The sequence below is a fragment of the Capra hircus genome, chromosome 11, assembly GCF_001704415.2.
Source record: "Capra hircus breed San Clemente chromosome 11, ASM170441v1, whole genome shotgun sequence".
NCBI classification, from domain to species: Eukaryota; Metazoa; Chordata; class Mammalia; order Artiodactyla; family Bovidae; genus Capra; species Capra hircus.
In genome coordinates, this window is record NC_030818.1 from 64,178,635 (window position 1) to 64,192,733 (window position 14,099).

Here is a 14,099-nt window from a genome sequence, read left to right on the forward strand (position 1 = left end):
TGCGTTCTTTTGTCTCACTCTCATTCCCACCATTCTGCCCCTTGACAGTAAGAGCAAGTACAGCTGAAGGAGTAGATTTCTGTTACCAGTGGTAAGACTTATTATTTTTTCTTGTTAATTACTTTCTTTTAAGCAAAAGAGTCCCTGTCTTCTCTGTCTCACCAACCCTGCTCATCAGGCATCAGGTTGGGGTGAATTTTGTCTTCATTTCTTTATCTCCCTGTTTACTTATTCTATCCTCACCTTTGAGTCCTTGAGTCCACTGCTTGTTAGGTGGGCTGTCCTGTCTGAGATTGATTGAGCAGCCTGAGCAGCACAATTCCTGTCCATATCCCAGCACCCTGACCCATGTAAGGCAAATTAAAAGATTTCTTTGGGACGCAGGTAATATCCGAGTTTTCTTCCTTGAACAATCGTGAGTCTCTCATGAGCAGACAAGCTCTATTCATTAATTTGTTTCTCCAACATCTCTTTGGTGCTATAGCAAATGTCTTCAAGACGAAGCTCTGCCTGTGGTTACTCAGGAGGTACACACTTCAAACCTCCAGTCTACTGTCCTGTCTTATGGTATGATGGGGTGGTTTTTGACCTACTGCAATCGGGGCAACCTGGAAGAGGTCAGGACTTAACTTTGACCTGCCTACTGATATGGACCAAGTGATAGGAGCTCCAGGCTGGGGGTAACACATGGTATCAGAGGCATCAGCAGGTCACAATCTGTATGACAAGGTATCAAGTGGAGAAGGCCCCATAATCCAGGGAAGTCTTTTAGCAACTAGGGTCCTAGTTGTAGATGCAGATTCAAGAGTAAGATCTCCACTGAAAAGAAGAGAACCCGGCACAGGGTGGGCAGGGATTTAAAGGCCTGGGAATAACTTAAGGCAGGGACCCAATCACCTGATGTAGGACACAGAGTGACCTGGATCTCAGAAACAAAAATACCCTGCCTTGGAAGCACAGGGACACACATTGGGAGCCAAAGCGGTAGCAAGTGATTTGTGGTTATCAGAGGCTGAGTTAGAATGGCTTAAATTCAAATTTTCCAAGAGCAGAGTCAATCCTTTGGGTGCCATGGAAATGAGGCTGCAGGTGTGGGTTAGGTGGCCTGAGGAGAGGCCAGGTAGGATAGGTGGGAACTGGGGAGGGCCTGTCATTACTCTCAGCCCCTCATGGGTTTTCATGAGCACAGAAATGTAAAGAGTGTTTCAGGCACTGAAAATGATTTCCAGGGACTTCCCTGGTGGTCCATTGATTAAGAAGCTGCCTTCCAATTCAGGAAATGCAGGTTTGATCCCAGCTCCCTGGAAAGATTCCACATGCTGTGGGGCAGCTAAACCCATGGGCCACAATTACTGACCCCATGCGCTGCAACTGCTGAAGCTTGTACCCTCTAGAGCTGATGCTACGCAACAAGAGAAGCCACCACAATGAGAAGCCCACAGACCACAACTAGAGAAAGCCTGTGCACAGCAACAAAGACACGGTGCAATCCCCCTAAAAATAAGTCAATAAAAGACATGTTTTAAAACAGAAAACTAATTCCACTGGGTGAATCATTCTAATCACACTGTATTCCTGGATAACCTACAAGGCAGCAAGTTTAAAACTTCATTCAGATTGAAGAAGCAGACAGATGGTTGCTGTTTACAGAGGCTCTAGCTTCCTCTGTAAACAAAGATTTTAGCACGGCCCCCAGGGGTCAAGGAAGGAAACTAGGAAATGACCCTGGGTGGGGGGCGGGGGCACTGAAGCCTGGTGTAAGCTGAGTTATGATACAGAAAGGTGTTTGCCAAGCTGTAGTGAGACCTGCTCTTCCCAGAATGCGATGGTCTTTGCACAGTCAAGGGCTGGCTGGAGAAACCACCGTAGCTGCCAGCCCCACAGGGGAGGACAGGGGAGATGTTCCAGTCACAGGCCTGTGGGCCACGCAGGCGAGACCCTCAAGCTGCGTCAGAGCAAACCGCCAGCAGGTGCTTCTTCTGCCTGAGCTCCTGGAGTCAGCATGCAAAGCAGCCAGCTGTGTCTCTGGTGACAAGTGACTATTCTCAAGCTCTTTGGAGCGTAGAGTCATCCACGCAGAAAGCTCAGACCACGGTTGAGTGCAGGTAAAGTGAAATGCCGAGTGCCCAGCAATAGCTCAAAGGGCCAGATGAAGGACGCAAAGGAAGGACCACAGGATCTGCAGTTTCCCCGGAGAGAGGAGGAGGCCAGCGTGCCGGAGGAAGCTTCACAGCTCCAGAGCCCGTCGATGGCAACACAACTTCTTGTCATCCTTCCAGAGAGAGCAGACACTTGTGGCAGCAACTTGTCTCCTGCGCCTTGCTCTTCCTACTCTGTCCCAGAAAAGTAAGTCATGCAGCCAGCCCTGCATCGGAAGAGGATCTCAGCTAAAATATTCTCTCAGGACTGGGATCCATAGATGTTTGTTTTTGTTTTTTTTTTTTAAGTCCCTAAGTAGGTATTTACAAGTGAGGCTTCCCTTTGAGGCTGTTGTTGCAACTTAACTGGTTTATAAAGATTCTAAGAAATGCATCTTTAGAGTTTTATGCATTTATCTATTTTTGTTGTCGTTCAGTCGCTAAGTTGTGTCTGACTCTTTGTGACCCCATGGACCGCATCACACCAGGCTTCCTTGTCCCTCACCATCTCCCAGAGCTTGCTCAAGCTCATGTCCATTGAATTGATGATGGTATCCAACCATCTCATCCTCTGATACTCTCTTTTCCTCTTGCCTTCCGTCTTTCCCAGCATCAGGGTCTTTTCCGATGAATCAGTTCTTTGCATCAGGTGGCCAAAGTATTGGAGCTTCAGCTTCAGCATCAGCCCTTCCAGTGAATATTCAGGATTATTCTAGGCCAAACAGCTGTACCAGGTAAACACTTTGCCCTAGTCCAGTCCGGGCTGATGGCTGGGTTCTGCAGTTCTGGGATTGGGTGGTAACAGACTTCCTAGTGTGAAATTCTGGAATTCCTGGTCCACCATTCTTCTTCTTCTCATGCTGGACTGTCTCAGTGGAAAGAGACCTAAAAGAGTCAATGACATGTACATAGAGCTTAGACTGGAAGAAGACCCTATGATAAGAACCCTGAACACTTGTCTAAGACCTTTGCCTCTTCAAATATGTAACATCATCTAATAGCTCTACTAGATTCTTAACAGTTCCATGGAAAAAGTCAAATCATTGTTAGTACCTCAGTTGTTTGAGGAAACTGCAGCCCAGAGGGGCTAAGTGGCTTGCCTGAGGTCACACAGCTGAGACTCAGGTGGGCCAACACAGATCCATGCTCTCAGCACATCGTGAAGGCTCCTGCAAGTGAGGGCCTGTTCCAGACTCCAGGTGGGCTGCTTGTTCAAATCGTTCTTCACATTCTCCCTCCCAGTCATTTAGAATATGTGAGCAGGGTCATTGGCATCATGTTCTAGGTAGAAACTTCCAGTGCTGTTTCTCCCCAAGGATTTTGTTTCTTGAATCTCTTCTCTACTCTTCATTCTACTCATAGCTGTTGGGCAAGAACCTTAATTTTTATTTAAGCTCCTACTCTGTGTAGGACACTATTGTTAGTTTTAAACTAATTCTGCCTTACTTATTCTTCATAATAACCCTATGAAGGAAAGTACAGTTTCATCTCCATTTTTCAGATTTAAACCAAGGCAAGGGGCAGTAGGCGGATTCCATAGCCAAGAAGTGGCAAAGATGCCATTCAGTCTAAACTGGCAGGTCTCAGTCCATTGTCTTTATTACTATGTCACCTGTTTTAATGTAGACCAATGGTTCTCAAACAGTGTACACTGGGGTCTCTGAATCCCTCTCAGATTTGGATTCAGTAGATTTGGGGTAGAAGACGTGAGGATTTCCATTCCTGGCAAACAATGATGCAGATGCTGCTGGTGGGGCCCACACTTTGAGAGCCCTTGATTGAAGCATGCCCGTATAGCTACCTGAGAATTCACTGGGTGAGTTTTTGAAAAATGATGACTCCCAGGCTTCATTCCTAGCTATTTTGACTTAATTAGTTTTGAAAAGAGGACTAGGAATATGTAGCTTTACAAAGCTCCACTGGGGATTTTTAATTTTTATTGTTTTATTCTTTTTTATTGAATGAAAGATTCTTCAAATTCTATAGTGCTTTACAGTTTTCAAGTTTTACACGTTTGATTTCATATAATCTCATAATAACTCTTCCCTTCCCACTTCTATATTGCTTCTTCCCCCTTTCCTCTCCCCTTTGATAACCACTAGTTTTATTCTCTCTGTCTGTGAGTCAACTTCTTTTTATATTTTATTCACCAGTTTGTTGTATTTTTCAGATCCCACATATAAGTGATATCATACAGTATTTGTCTCTTTTTTTGGTCTCACTACTTTTCTTAGCATAAGGCTCTCAAAGTCCACCTGTGTTGCTGCAAATGGCAAAAATTGCATTCCTTTTTATGGCTTAGTAGGATTCCATTGTATGTATTTACCACGTCTTCTTTATCCATTTATCTGTGGGTAGATTCTTGGGCTGCTTCCATACTTCGACAGTTGTAAGTAACGCTACTATAAACATTGGGGTACATTTTTCTTTTCAAATCAGTGATTTGGGATTTGGTGGGGGGATATATTCCCTACAGTGGAATCACTGGGTCATATGGCTGTTCTATTTTTAGGTTTTTGAGAAACCTCTATGTTTCCCACAGTGGCTGTACCATTCTGTGTTCCCACCAACAGTGTATAAGGGTTCCCTTTTCTCTGCATCCTCACCAGCATTGGCTATTTGTATTGTTTTTGATGATGGTCATTCTAACAGTGTGAGATGATTATCTCATTTTGGTTTTGATTTGCATTTTTCTGATGATTAGCCACATTGAGCCTCTTTTCTTATGCCTGTTGGCCATCTGCATTTCCTCCTTGGAAAAAATGTCTGTTTTATTCTTTTGCCCATTTTTTAATTGGGTTGTTTTTTCTTTTGATGTTGAGTAGTATGAGCTGTTGGTATTTAATAGTTTGGATAATAACCCATTATCAGTCATATAATTTGCAAATATCTTTGAAGAAAGGAAAAATCCCTTTAAAAACAAACCCAAAACAGTTAGCAGAATGGCAATAAAGACATGTAGATAATTACCTTAAGTGTAAGTGGACTAAATGCTCCAATCAACAGACATAGTAGGTTGAATAGATGTAAAAACAAGGCCCATACATATGCTGCCTACAAAAGATTTGATTTAGATATAGAGACACACACAGACTGAAAGTGGGGGTATTCCCACTTTTAGGAAAAAGGAATTCCATGCAAATGGAATCAAAAGAAAGTTGGAATAGCAATAATTCTAACAGACAAAATAGACTTTAAAATAAAGACTGCTAGCAAGAGACAAAGAAGGACATTACATAATCATCAGGGGATCAATCTAAGAAAAAGATACAACAATTGTAAACATACATGTACCCAAAACAGGAGCACCTAAATATATAAGGCAACTATTAATGGACATAAAAGGAGAAATCAACAAGTATGGGAGTTTAATACCCCACTTAGAGAAATGAACAGATCATCCATACAGAAAATCAGTAAAACACTGACCTTAAGTGACACATTATTATCTGATGAACTTAATTTATAATACATAGAACATTCTATCCAAAAACAATAGAATACACAATATAATACACACTCTTTCCAAGTACATGGAACATTCTCCAGGATAGATCACATGCTGGGCCACTGGAGATTCTGATATCCAAATATATGTCTTTGATATTGACATATACATACTACTATGTATAAGATACATAATTAATGAGAATCTACTAAATAGCACAGGGAACACTACTGAATGCTCTGTGGTGATCTAAATGGGAAGGAAATTTTAAATAAGGGGGTAGGGGGTTATGTATATGTATAGCTGATTCACCTTGTTATACAGCAGAAACTAACACAACATTGAAAAGCAACTATATTCCAAAAAATATTTTTTAAAAATAGGTTCATCTCCTGGTGACTCAGTTTTCCAGTTAGAAAATTAGCAAAATAATTAGTCTGTTTATACAGTGTTGTTGACTATCTCAAATAAGGAAACCAATATGAAAATGTTTTTCAAGATAGAAGTTATGATCAGAAGCAGTTTGCTGTGGTTTTTAAGCAGTTTGTTCAGGATTTTGTGGTTGGACAGCCTACTTTTCACTCATTTCATTCTAGAAATTAGAACTTAAAAATTTTTAAGATCAGAGTTTAAATAAGGAAACTGAGGCCCAGAGAGCTTGTGGAAGTTCACATATGCAGCAGTGGTAGAGGAGAACTAGGAGCCAGGTTTTCTGACTCTGCATTCACCCATATTCAGACTATTTCTAAAGTGTGACTTTTAGGTAATTACCACGTTGTTGATTCAATATATGATTAATTTTGTTAATGGTTAATAATGGTCCTTGCTTGCTGAATCCTCATTATCTCAATCAGCCAGTACTTCATAGATCCTTCTACTTTGTAAACACATTTAAAATTTCTAGAGTCACTTCTCTAGCAGAAACCCCATTCCAGGCCCTTCCAGATCATGCCAGTCTGCATCTACTCCCCTGGAGAGTAAAGATGTGGGAAGGACCATCTCATTGTTCTATACAGGGTGCAGAATGATGGTAGAGGATGAGCTTCCTCTCCTCCCCATGTCACCAAGGGTTGGCCAAGGGGGCCAACCATTATGTTAGTTCCACTTGCCTATGCTTAGTAGAAACACAAGTATTAGTTATCTTTGGGCTTCCCTGGTGGCTCAGCAGTAAAGAATCCACCTGCAATGTAGAAACCTCAGGAGACAAGAGTTCTATTCCTGGATTAGGGAGATCCCCTGGAGGAGGGCATGGCAACCTACTCCAGTATTCTTGCCTAGAGAATCCCATGGACAGAGGAGCCTGGAGGGCTACAGTCCATGGGGTCACAAGAGTCAGACATGACTTAGTGACTAAACCACCACCAATGCATCTAGCCTGTTGTGTACAAGATACCTTGCTATGCACTTTACGTGTATTAATTTATCTACATGTATTAAATTATCTGATGCTTACCCCCATTCCTAATATGAATGTATTATCCCCATTCTGCCCATGAGGAAACAAATGTAGAGGATAAGATGCCTAAGGACAGAGCAAGCATGGGGAGAAATTCAGGTTTGATCATGGCCATCTGGCTCTGCAGCCCATGATCTGACTTCTTGGGGCTCCATTGCCTGTCAGTCTTATGAAATAGGTATTATCATTAACATTTCAAAGGTGCAAAAGCTGAGGTACACTCTGATAAGTTTACTGACAGTAGTCACACGGGTAGAAAGTGACTGGGCATAAGTGGACCCAAGATCTCCACACTCTACATTCAGTAGTCTTTGGTCCATACCCCACTGCTGGCCAGAGTTTCCCTCTATTGCTTATTTCTCCACCCATTCATCCAGACTGTCCATTATTCAATGCATTCTCCATTCATCCAGCTGCATCATTCCTGTGAAAGTACTTTGGTCTTTTCTATTTATGGAAGAATATGGAGACTGTGGTTCCAGGGCCTATTCCTATAATGTGCTTGAGGCCCACACCTCATTTCCTTTGGGGTCCTGAGAGGTGTAGCATGGCCCATAAAAAACACCTTCTCTGCTCATATCTCATGATTTTTGCAAATTAATGATCTAAGTAAAATGGACCATTGCCTTTAAAAGTGTGCAATAAAAAATGATAATAAATGCTAGGCTGAAGATCATAATGGAAAAACAACTATTTGGAGTATTTTGCTATGGTATGGTTCCCCAGCCTGAGTGCTTTAAGTGGAACTGGCTGGGGTTTTTTGGGTTCCATGTTCAATGCCTCGAGTCTTCACACATGACTGGGTGCAGAATAAGAACTGCCTGTGAAGTCAGAAGAGGCTTAAATCTGAGGCTTGCCAATAGGCGTATCAATTAGACAGTGACCCAGAAATTCTTGGAAGAGTGATTTTGAGCTCCCTTTTATCTCCTCGCGGCTCCTTTCCTGCCTTCCTGCCTTCCATAACTTCTTGGTAGAAAACTGGAAGAGCTGGGATTTTTGCCCAAGAAGGCTTAGGAAAACAAAAGTTAACTGCCGTAGCTTTGAGAAATAAATTGCTCTGTAAGGCAAAGGAAAAATCAAAGATCTGGGGAGGAAAATGAAGGCACAGTTTCAATTATAACTGTTACCAGGTTTAGATCCAACTATGGGCCAAAGTGTCATCCAGACAGATGTTCTTGCAATTTGGTTTCCAGAATAAACGTTGTACTTGTGAAAATATTTTAATGACATCTCAGCACTTTACTAGGCCTCAAATTCTCGATGATTTTCCAGGTCAGGCAAGGACCATTTGCACCATCTCACCCAGCGACCTCTTTCCTTTTGCTGGGGCTTGTGAAGAACATTAAACTTGCAGATGTAATTATTGCATAATAAAGTATTGATTTCCTAAGAAACCCTATAGCAGTTTCATCTTAATAATTAGCATTTATAAGGAATATATCCAAGAACTTTTATAGAGGATTAACCACCTATTGCCACTTGAATGAGAGATGTAGTATTTCAGTTAAAAGACAAACATTAGAAAATAGCTTCAGGCCACAGAACTGCAGATCAGCTGCACATCATTTATATGGGTACCCACAGTGTCCTAGTTCAGATTTTTAAATAATTTGGACATGTCATATAAGCCATTATGAAAATGACATTTTCAGGTAAATTGAATTATCTTCTCACATCTGATACAGACTTTAGTTTTGCTTGGCAGTAAGATAACTAACTTGCTGAATCACCTCCTCTGAACAGTTTTTATCTGTTAAAGCATCAACAAGAACAATGCACAATTATAAAGTGAAATTCCTGCTAGAGTCAAAGAAATTTTCAAGTACAATTTAAAGATAATTTCTGACAACTGAGGTTATGTAATTCTCCAAGTGATCAAAGGCCATGATGACTGGATGTACTGGTGGGAGGAAAGAGAAGATTTATAAATAAGTCATCTGGACATAATGCTTTCCTGCATATTTTGGTTTGCTCCTGTTGGAATTAGGGAAGTGCTTTCATGTCCTTCGTATGTTCTATTGGAATTGCCTCCTGAATGCGTTGAGGTTCGCTTTGGGGGGACTTCAGACACCAGGGCTTCTGGATCTTGAGAAATAGTGTTTTAACATCAGTACAGCACCAGCCAACCTGTACTCCATTTCCAGTTACACCACTAAGGAGCTCTGCCACTTAAAAATATTGCCTGTCTTTGGCTGTGTGCATTGGGCAACTTTGCATTGGCCTTGTAATCAGGGAGACTGTGGTACCATTTATTCCTTCTGTATCTCCCAGAAGAGAAGGTAAGGCATTCAACCAATCGAATGAAAGATTTTGTTGAGCTCCTCCTATGCCCTCAGCCTTGAGTTGAATAGGGTGTTGGGATAAGGCTGGAAAGGAGGCATAGTTCTTGTCCTCAGTTCACTGACAATCTCAACATGCCAAATGCATGTGCACAGATGACTGAGCATGTTTACCTGCCTAAGCAGAGCTGCTGCTAATGCTGTTCCTTTTACCTGAAAGTATTGTCCTTGTTTCTTCAACCAGCTAACGTGAATCATCTTTTAATATATGGTTCAAATCCTCTTCCAGGAAGCTTTCTCCAAACCTCATCATATTTTCCAGATTATGTTAAAGTTATCTTTCCACATGTCTGGCTCATGTTATTAGAATCCCATTCCCTCCAAACAAAGATTGCTTGTATTTCTTTCCACATCCTAGGGCTTAACACCTATCTTTTTAATGGTATTGGATAAATACCTGGCAGGGAGTTAATGCCCCTCTTCTCTGTCTGTCTCTAGCACACAATGTTCCTAATGATAAGGGACATATAACTATCTTGAATTATAGTTACTTGGTTATATGTCACCTGTTCTGAAAGACTGAAGAGTTAGTAGTGCTTTGCTTCAAAAAGGCACGTATTCGAACCCTTCACTACTACTCACTGACCTAGGGACGTGGACATTTTGTTGGAATAACAACATTTACTTCATAGAATTGTTTGAAATTTAAAGGACATGGAAAGTGCCTAATAACGTTTGATACACAATATTCCATAAATGTTTTTCTCTGTGCCCATGTTCTCATTGATGGAAGATAAAATATCTGAATTATATTCTGTGCCCGTGGTAGATATTAAAAAATGGGTGAAAATATATGAAACCAAATTAATTAAATAGACAATTAATAGGGTAGAAATTCAGAGAAAGGCAATCATTGTGGGAACTACAGTGCTCAGCAGATGCTTCATACATGAAGGGAGAACTGAGTGAACACTAAAGGCTGTATGGGATTTCCGGTGATCACAAGCTAAGAGCTTTTACCACTTGTTGAGCACTTGCTTTGTGTCAGACACTATGCAGACCATTTTATGTGTTTCTTCAGTCTTCATAGGAACCCTATCAAATAAATATTATGAGAATGACTACGATTTTACAGAGGTGACATAGCAAATATTTGTTCTGACTTTCAAAGTACCATTTGCACCCATGGTCTCTGCTAGCCTATATGATCCATCTATGCAGGTTAGGAAAAGGTCGTCTACATCAGTCAGAGTCCAGCCAGAAAGAGAAGACAGAGGCAAAGGATTTAATTGGACAGTATTGAATAAAAGGACCATTTACAGAGGTGTGGCCAGGGAAATGGGAATCTACAAGGGTTGATGAGGCTTCCGGGGACTAGCAACATGGAAGCCTTTATTACCCCAGGCCTGAAAGAATGAGGGAGGGAATAGCATTAGTAGAGGCCAGTGAGAGCTAGAGCCGTGGGAGAGGGGCCACCCAGCATGACCACAGGTGCTGTCAGACTGTGGGGGTCAGGGAGGGGGCATGGTGCAAGGGAGGGTGGTGATGGAGAAAGTAAGTAACCTGGCCTCTCTTTTTCCTCACCTAACTCATTTCCTACTGGTGACTGCAGTTGGCCAAACCACACTGGAAGCCAGAAAATAAGAAATTCTCAGATGTATTGTATAGAGGCCATTATATGGGGCAAAGGATAGGTCAGAGAAAAATCAATAAATGGGTCTGGGGAGAGAGGAGGAAATGAGGATTAATTAGCACATAACTCCCTCTGGGCAGGAAACATTTCCTCTGGGCAGATGCAGCCCCAAGGATGAGTAGCTTAGTGAAGGTATCCCCCTAAGGAACAGCATACCCAGTCCAGGGACCCGTAATGCAGTGAGTGGAGACCAGCCTGGATTTCAGTCCCTGGTTACCTCCTAGGCTGGGTGCCTTGGTGTCAGGGTAATCTGAATGCAGCAGCCCTGGCTAAAGCAATCTTGGCTTGGCTTACCTGACTATTAACACAGGAAGGACATAACCCCAAATATAGTTACGGCAGGAAGCTGATGAAATGGGTCCCCAAGGAACCCTCAAAACAACTGAGCTGTCACTAATAGGTTGAAATACACCTTGATGTCTTGCCTCCACCTGGTGAAACTCATTTCCCCAGACCAGACCCTACTGCCTTAGACATCTCTAGATTCAGCATAGCTCCTCGGGTGATGGTCAAGCCACCTGAGTGCTGTCTGGAACCAGAACCCCTGTCCCTTCCACAAATTGGACCATAGCTAGCAGCAGTGCATCTGAAGTCAGGGAAGAGTCTCAGTCTATCCTTCCTGGTCTTGTACCCATGGAATTCCCCGTGGTCTGGGAATGAATTAGTGCATCTTTCTTTGATATTATAGGACCACTGGTTTAAGGGCTTTGAAGAGGAAGGAGCCAAGTTCATACCTATGAAATGATCATTTCAGGTAGTCTTAAGTCTTCACTGATCTGTACAAACAGGACAGCCTGGATTTTCTGGGAGTGATTGCATATTTACTACGTTCCCAGGCTCCCGAGTTCTGAAAGGTAGGAGTGTCCCCATCTATTCTCTTTCCTCATTGCTTCTGAAAACTTTGCCCTTGACGGGGCCCCTTGGTATGCAGACCTGTCTGGCCGAATCTCATTCTTTGCCAAAAACTATGTTAATTGGATAGTTGCACTGTGGGTTATTTACAAGAATATAGTTTTCTTGAATATTATAATTCTTTACTTATTCAGTTCATCATGAATAAATTTCTGCCATGTCCCAAGTACTGAGGATACTGAAATAAAATCAAGATCTCTGCCCTCAAAAACATACCAAAAATATACCTGGATCCCAGAGTTTTGCACTGAGAAGAACTTAGAGTTTTACTAAGTTGAAAGAAGAAAGAAAGTGTTAGTCACTCACTCTGTCCAACTCTTTGAGATTCCATGGGCTGTTGCCCACCAGGCTCCTCTGTCCATGGAGTTCTCCAGTCAAGAATACTAGAGTGGGTTGCCTTGCCCTTCTCCAGGGAATCTTCCCAACCCAGGGATCGAACCTGGTCTCCCGAATTGTGGGCAGATTCTTTACTGTCTGAGCCACGAGAGAAGCCCCTTTACTAAGTCAGACCCTTAGATTTTGGCAGCCAAGATGTCTTCCCTTTAAAAGCATCTGTGGAAGGGTCAAAGCATTAACAGTTTACTTTGTCTGAGGCCCCATACCAAGTTAATGGGAGCGAGGAGGCTAAAGGACCACTCCTCTTTCATCAAGACATCTTGGTTAGCAAGGATGTACTGAAAAATTCCCATTACCTGGCCAAGAGTTCTTAGAGCCTCTTTCACCTCATTCACAAGTGAAACTATAAACTGATCATTCTTGTTAGATGTTACATTGGCCTGTAATGCTACTAGATTTAACAGGAAAATCTCAACTTGGTAGTAGCCTCATTTTTTAAGCCAACCCTAAGGTCTACAGGAAAGGTTTCTGGCTTAGACACAGTCCATATACCTCACTCCTCGGGTTAGAGAGGAAATGGCTTTTGGCTTACCTCATGGACCAGGTGCCTCTGGGTTGTTCCTGGCTTAATTCACTTCTTGGTCAAGGGGATGAACTTGAACATCTCTGGCTTAGGATGAGGCCCTAGGCCTAAAAGATACAGTACTTGCTAAGAGATGACCCAGAGGGCCTGGCATTCCCACCTGATAGCCACACGCTTAGACCCCAGTACCCCTGAAACAAGAGCTGAATCCTGATCCACGACTGTGTGATTATACCGAGTTATATAGCAGTGCAATTAACGCCACTTAATGCAAACTGAAAACAGAATTTTTGCAGCTGCCAGCTTTCTCCAGCTCTGCCAGTGCTATCTGCTGACTTCATTTATGAGCATTATTTTCTTTCTCATCATGCTGATTGCAGAAAGAAAATTCGTCCAAGAAAGAGAAACAGACATCTAACTTCAACCGACAACACACAAAGTACAAAATTTAAATTGCGGGTATTGATTTCCATCTAGCATCATGCCAATTGCTCCATAAAATTGAAGCCCTTCTGACATCTCAGTCAATGGTCAATTTGAATGCATCAGGCCCATGAGTTCTGCTGGACATCAACTAAGGATCTTGGCTGAGCATCCCATTTCCTTATTTCTTCAGTTCCTTCCCTACCCTTATCCCAGATTTCTCTGCTAAGTGTCTGAGAAAACCTACAAAAAATATAAATGAACTTTTGTTATTCTAATCATTCAGTCACTGCCATGATGTCATTAGCAAGGGTCTGACTGCCTCTGGAGATATTTTCCTATGTTCTGTCTACTAACCTTGGATACCTGAGATCTGTGAATCAGCAAGACCTGAATGGAGTATGGTCTTTTGGGCCACATGCCAGGCATTGAAGTCTGCAGAAATCTTCAGAGTCAAAAAAAAAAAAAAAAGAAAGAAAAGAAAAAGGCATTTAATGCTTGAGAGATAAGGGTTTTCCCAAATCTTGCTTTAAAATTATACAGAAGATAGAAGTTTTTACATGAGGTTATGGCAAGGGTCGGAGAAGGCAATGGCACCCTGCTCCAGTACTCTTGCCTGGGAAATCCCATGGACGGGGGAGCCTGGTAGGCTGCAGTCCATGGGGTCGTGAACAGTTGGACACGACTGAGCGACTTCACTTTCACGTTTCACTTTCATGCATTGGAGAAGGAAATGGCAACCCACTCCAGTGTTCTTGCCTGGAGAATCCCAGGGAGGGGGGAGCCTGGAGGGCTGCCGTCTCTGGGGTCGCACAGAGTCGGATACGACTG